The following is a 6,000-nucleotide window of genomic DNA, read 5'->3' as shown; positions in this document are numbered from 1 at the left end:
GGAGATGGGGCACGTAGCCAGTAACTGCATCCCAGCGAGCACGCCGCGGCCACCAGCTCTGCCTGCCGGTTTTCCATCTGCCAGCCCCCGACAGCTCCCAGAGGCAACGCTCCTGTTCGCACAGCTCAGCGCACAGCTCAGCACACGCAGGAACAAATACGTTTGAAAGCATCTCCCCAGGGCATCCCTCCCTGCCTTATCTTCTAGGACAGAGATCTAACAGACCACTACTGAAGGCTGATCAGAAGGCAAGGTTTCTTCAAACACATACTTTGCCCTCCCCTCTCTTTCCCCCCAGCTCTGCATTGCTCAGGAGAGCCCTGCCCTGCTGCTGCTGCTGGAAAAGGGAGCGGTGCAGCAGGCTGAGCGAAGCCTGCGGCTGCTGGGCATGGCTGGCCAGAAAGCACTGGGAACGGGCACTGGGCAGGTGGCCTTTGCATGTTCCCATCCTTGGTGGGAACCCATAAACCTGGTAAAATATTTACGTGCTATCTCTGATGGTGGCTTTATTTTCTTTCATGCCATCAGATTCCCTTGACTGCTCCAAGCCCTTTGCACCAGAGAGCAGGTTTAATCATCTCACATCAGGGTTCCTCCTTTAAGTGGACAAAAAAATAGAGGGGAGGCAAATCGGTCAGTTATTAGTGAAGGGAGGAAAACTGGTGTCTGTTGAGATGCACAGCCATGAGGGTGAAAGGCACAGCAAGCAGTCCTCTGTGGTCCGGCACTGCACTGATGGGCAAGACTCAAGAGCATGGGTGTGGGTTCCAGCCATACAAACACCACACAGCACTTAAAAAAAATTTAGAGCATTAACAAAGACAGTTAAATCATTGCTTAGACTACTCCGTCCTTCCAAGGGGACAGGACATACCTGGGCACATATACTCTGATGGGGAGCAGGGCAGGACCAGCGGCACCGAGGAGGTGCCAAGGAGCCCAGCTCAGGTCGCAGGGCTGCAAGATGTGGTCTCCTCTCAGTGGTCTTCAGGCTGGCTCTGCCACTATAGCAGTGACATCCAGGACCGTCAGCCTGGTCCTTACAGCACCGCTGGGTAGTACAGGAGCTTTCTGTTTTAACCTGCAATCGGATCAAGAGCAATCAGCACAGCTGGAGCTATCTGCTGTCACCAAACCCCTTCCCACCCCCCAGTTCTTTCCTCTTCCCCCAGAAGACCCATCCACCTGCACGAGGAGCTGCTCTGCTCCTCCCAGCCCTCGTTCTAGGGGTCAAGTTCACATGCATGGTTATCCAGCAGCAGGAGATGCTGTTTGGCTTTACTGGGGTTTGGTGGTGGTGAGCTTCCCAAAGACCCACAGCTGGCCCAGGATGGAATGAGGTCAGGGCCAAGAACAGCGCAGGAGTGGGGCAGGAGACCAGCCCCTCGGTTTGACTGGCAGGATCGGGCAGAAAAGAGATTGAGAGGATTACAGGGAGGTAACGGCTTTAGTTCACTGCTTGACAGAGATGCGGTAGAGCGGGCCCGTGATCAGAGAACAGCACAATCAAAGAAGTAAAAAGGAAGCCACGACAGCCTGGGGCTGAGCCAAGAAAGATGAGCCCACGCCGAGCTGCACCGGCTCCCCCGGCTCCCCATGCGATGCTACCGAAGGCACGTACATACGTTTCATCACGTACATACGTTCCATCACCTCCCGAAGAGGGACACCCTCGCAGCGGCTCAGCGGGTGTACCCTCCTGCACCGGTCTTCCACACTCGTACTTCTGCTGGTGAAAATGAACCGCTTGCGTGTGCTGCTGCTCCAGTGCAGCATAAGCAGAGGGGGCCTGGGGGGTACCACCGGCATAGTGTGTGGGGTGGCCATCTCCACGGGCTGATGGATGCATCCCTCTGCTGCTCCAGCATCTTCTGCAGCAGTGCCTGTAGCCCCCCGAGGCCGCCGGTACGAGGACAGCCCTGCAGCAGGTACCAGTCTGGCTCTGTGCCCCCATCCAGGCTCGCCCCTGCCAACCCTCCCAGGCCCCCAGCTCCAGACCTTGTTGGGGAGGGGGGAAGGGGGATAAGCCACGTTTCTAAAGCATGATGAGCACAGCTTCCCCTGGCGGAAACATCCACATCAATCCTTTTTCTTCAGAGGTTCTTTTGAAGCTGTCCAATTCAATTACAACAGCCCAGTCTTCAAATGGGATTAGAAATCCCCAAGCCTGATTTTGAGCAGCCACCAGATCAGGCAGAGACCTACACGCCAAGGAAGAAAGCAGCCCTGCCGCTACCTGCGCACACCTCACCGCACATAGCAGCACTGACACCAATAATTTGATTTCTGTAGTACTGGGCACTCACCTTCCTACTCCTTCCACCCTCTACTAGCTGTTAGACTTCACGGCTCCAGCACCCATCCTCACTTCACAGACCTACCACAAGGTATGAAAGGTAACAAAAATTCAGGCAGGTTTATGAGCAAGGAGAGGGCAAGAGAGAAAATAACAATCAATAAATAGGAAGAGTGGTTTTAAATCATTTATTTTTAAAACATGAAACCCAAGCTGAATAGAAACCACAGAAATTACATTTAGGTTTTTTGTTTAGTATTTGCAAACCAAAAAGTTACAGTAAAAAATAGCTACATTACAATCAATAGAACTACAGAATTAAAAGTAAAGATACAAAAATGGGCTCAATCCTCTTTAATCCTCACAATTTAAAAACATTTTGGGTAAGTGCAGGAACACTTGACAGAAACTAGCAGGTCTGAAGTTTTAAAAAAAAATTATATATATTTATATATTATATATGTATATAAAGTGGTATGATATACAACCATTATGGTTAAGAAGAAAAAACAGAAAAGTTACAGAAAGGCCAGGTACATGTTCACCATTAGGTTTCTGTGCACAGTGTCCAAGAAAATAAACTTCCCTCTGAATGATGTGAATAAAAGTCATGGGGCCTCCCGTTAACAAGGGACCTGAGGCACACGACGTAACGGCTGGGCAGCTGGACCTAATGCGGAGGACAATGAAAGAAATGAAGCTTTTCTGGGACTTCAGTGGCCTGTGGGCAGAGGCCACCGGAGAAGTCTTGGTGTGAGATTAGAGGAGGAACTGGAAGGAAGGAGCTGGGAATTGCATAGTGAGGAGCATTGTGGTATCAAATATGCAGAGCACCTAAGAGCTTCATGCTACAGTTATCCTCTTTAGGAAAGAAGTATTTTGAACTTTCTGGTTGTACATCAATTTATGTTCCACTTTGTTCATGCACGCAGCCACAGGGGCTGGGTGAGCACCCGGGAGCTTCAGGCCACCAGTAACGCATCCCTTCTCTCCCCTAGCTGGGCATCACTCACCATCACGGCTGGGCAGGAGATCCCACTCCCCACCCAGAAAGCACAGACCACTTGCTAGCCATCTAGGAACTGCTCTCAAAACACCCCACGCTTCTGCTGGGCCTCCTGGAATGACTAGGGAAGCCATCCATAGCATGCACACAAAGAATTTCTAGAAAAGGGGCTGTGACGAAAGAAGCCACCTGGTTAAAGGTACTGATTAAGTGTTTTCAGGTCTCCTCTCTCAAGGCATTAGATCTACTCCTTAGTATCTCCCTGGAGGGCTTTCCCCCTCCCACCCAGAGGTGGTCCCAGAGTTATGCTAACAGACTTGTCAAGTTGGGGAAGACCCTGGCTTCTCCTTAGTCCCCAGGTAGGAAGTACTTCAAAGACAGCTCCTCGCCCTAGCTAGAGGAAAACCCACGCACCTCACCTACTCCTGAATCAGGTGGGGTGGCTAGAATCAACAAGCCAAGACACTTCTCTCTTCTTCAAAGGGTTCAGCATGGTATCTCAGTTGCTGCTAGAAGGAAGAGAAGGCAGGACCACAAGTGAAGCATGGGTTTATCCACACAGGAACCTTTACCTTGCTCCTATAGGTACCCACCCACTCCTGTCTGCTATCACCCTGCAGCACCCAAGGCTCTCATGAGTGATGGCTAAGCAGCCCCCGAGAAACAGTTTACTCTCAGAAAGGCCAAACTTCCCATGTATTTTCAGGGAACTGCTATGGAAGTCCTAACTTAGGATCACTTCAAACCCCATGCACTGTGTCCCCCTCAAAGCACTCAAATGAACATCCTTGCATCTTGGCTGAGATGACTGTACACTGAAAATTAACACCTATCAAATGGAGAAAACTTAAAAAAGGACAGGAGGGGAAGGGAGCACTCCATCCTTCACATTCGGAAACATGGATGTACGCTAAAAATCTTAGCTTGAACCCTTTTATCAGCACATAAAATGAACTCAGTTTAATAATACATACAGGATACAAACACTACAGTTATATTCCCAAGACAGCACAAGAAATTCACAGCCAAGTCTTGATTCGATTTCCTTTACAATTACAATGCAGTCTTGAACACTGGACACGAGAGTCCAACATGCTATTTACATTTCACATTGTGGAGATGTTTGTGTGCTTGGAAGAGTCCTCAGTTCCAAAAGAAAGTGTCATTCACACATGATGATGCAGTGGAAATAAACCAAGCCAACCAGACAAGCCAATGACCACATTTGTGCTTCTGAAAAAGTAACATGAAGTGTCTTCACCGATGCAGTCACCTTCAACCAGGCAAGCTGCCTTCTGTTTTGCAGTCAATGAGGTTGTCCAGAGGCCAATCTCATCTCCCCTGAATTCTGGACCCTTTTGTTAGCAACCAGTAACACGAGTAACATTCCAATAAGGTCAGCTGGGACACACCAAGTGATATGGCCTTGGCATTTTGTCACGTTAAAAAGAGACACACTGGAAGAGAGAGCAGTCTCTACAGCTTTACCTCCTTCAGCTTGAAGAGTTTGGACTCCTTCAACCATGAATGCCATCTAGAACAGATGAGTCTTCGCCAGATAGCACCTGCTGTTCACCCGAGAGGGAGGCACAGAGTCTGGGAGATTTTGGCTTTTGAAAGTCCGCTCCTCAGACAAAATGTGACCATATGGATGAGACTGATTATGTCTCAGCCATAAGAATAGGCAAAGGCCATCTGTTCTTCAGCAGATCCGTTCAGACCAGCCTGCGGAAATGCCACGCTGTTGCTCAAGGTTCCAGTAAAAAAGAAAAGAAAAGAAAAAAAAAAAAGACTAATAATAATAATAAACCAAAAGAAACCCATTTGTCTGTGTTTCCTATCCAGCGCTCTGCACAGCATGCAGCGGGGCAGCAGAGTTCCAGGATGCTTTACAAAAGTGCAATATCCATGTCAAGTAAAGGAAGTGCTGGCTGGACAAAGGTACACAGCTCACACTGCAGTCACGTTATGCTGGCCTCCAGAGAGCAAAATGTTATCTCCGTAACGTTCTTTCCAGTTATATTTTGAAGTCACAGAGCACATACCTCCACATTTGTGCCTTGCTGCAAGCCCCGAACATTGTCAGAAGTTGTTCTGGGTGTTAGGAGTGGCACTGCCAGACCTGGGAAGGAAGCAGGTCAAGGTGGCTGCTCCATTAGATGCTGCAAACAAAAAGGCAGAGGCTCGCTCCCCCCGTTATCCATGGTGGCACAGACAGTACCACTGTGACAATTCAGAGCCAACCCAAAGCGCAGCCGCACGCAGGCTCAGGATGCGGTCTGTATACAGAGGAGTCGATCTACAGAAGCACTTGTTCTCACAGGGTTCCCCGCACCCTCCAGCCTTCAAAACACTTGCCTTCAATGAGTAGGACCAGGCCACAGATTTTAGGGCAGCTCCCCTAAAACTGATAACGTAAGTAGCAACCCGAGAACATCCTTGCAAGGAGAGATGATGGCAGAACAACTTAGTCTTAATAAGGATAATATGGCTCTTGCTTCTTTCTTCAAAGCCAGGGGAAGGCTCCCCCCCAGACAGCAGTTGCGTGCTTCAGGCCCTGCCACATGCTCGCACACCCGGCTCTCGCGGTAGGATTTAAGACAGGGTGGAAAACCTGGTGCTCATGAGCCACAGTGTCCCTCCATACCACCTGTGACTACATTTCCCTGCCCTTTTTTATTTGATAACACAGAGGTAT

The sequence above is a fragment of the Falco cherrug genome, chromosome 4, assembly GCF_023634085.1.
Source record: "Falco cherrug isolate bFalChe1 chromosome 4, bFalChe1.pri, whole genome shotgun sequence".
Classification (NCBI taxonomy): Eukaryota; Metazoa; Chordata; class Aves; order Falconiformes; family Falconidae; genus Falco; species Falco cherrug.
Note: the sequence above shows the minus strand (reverse complement) of the source record.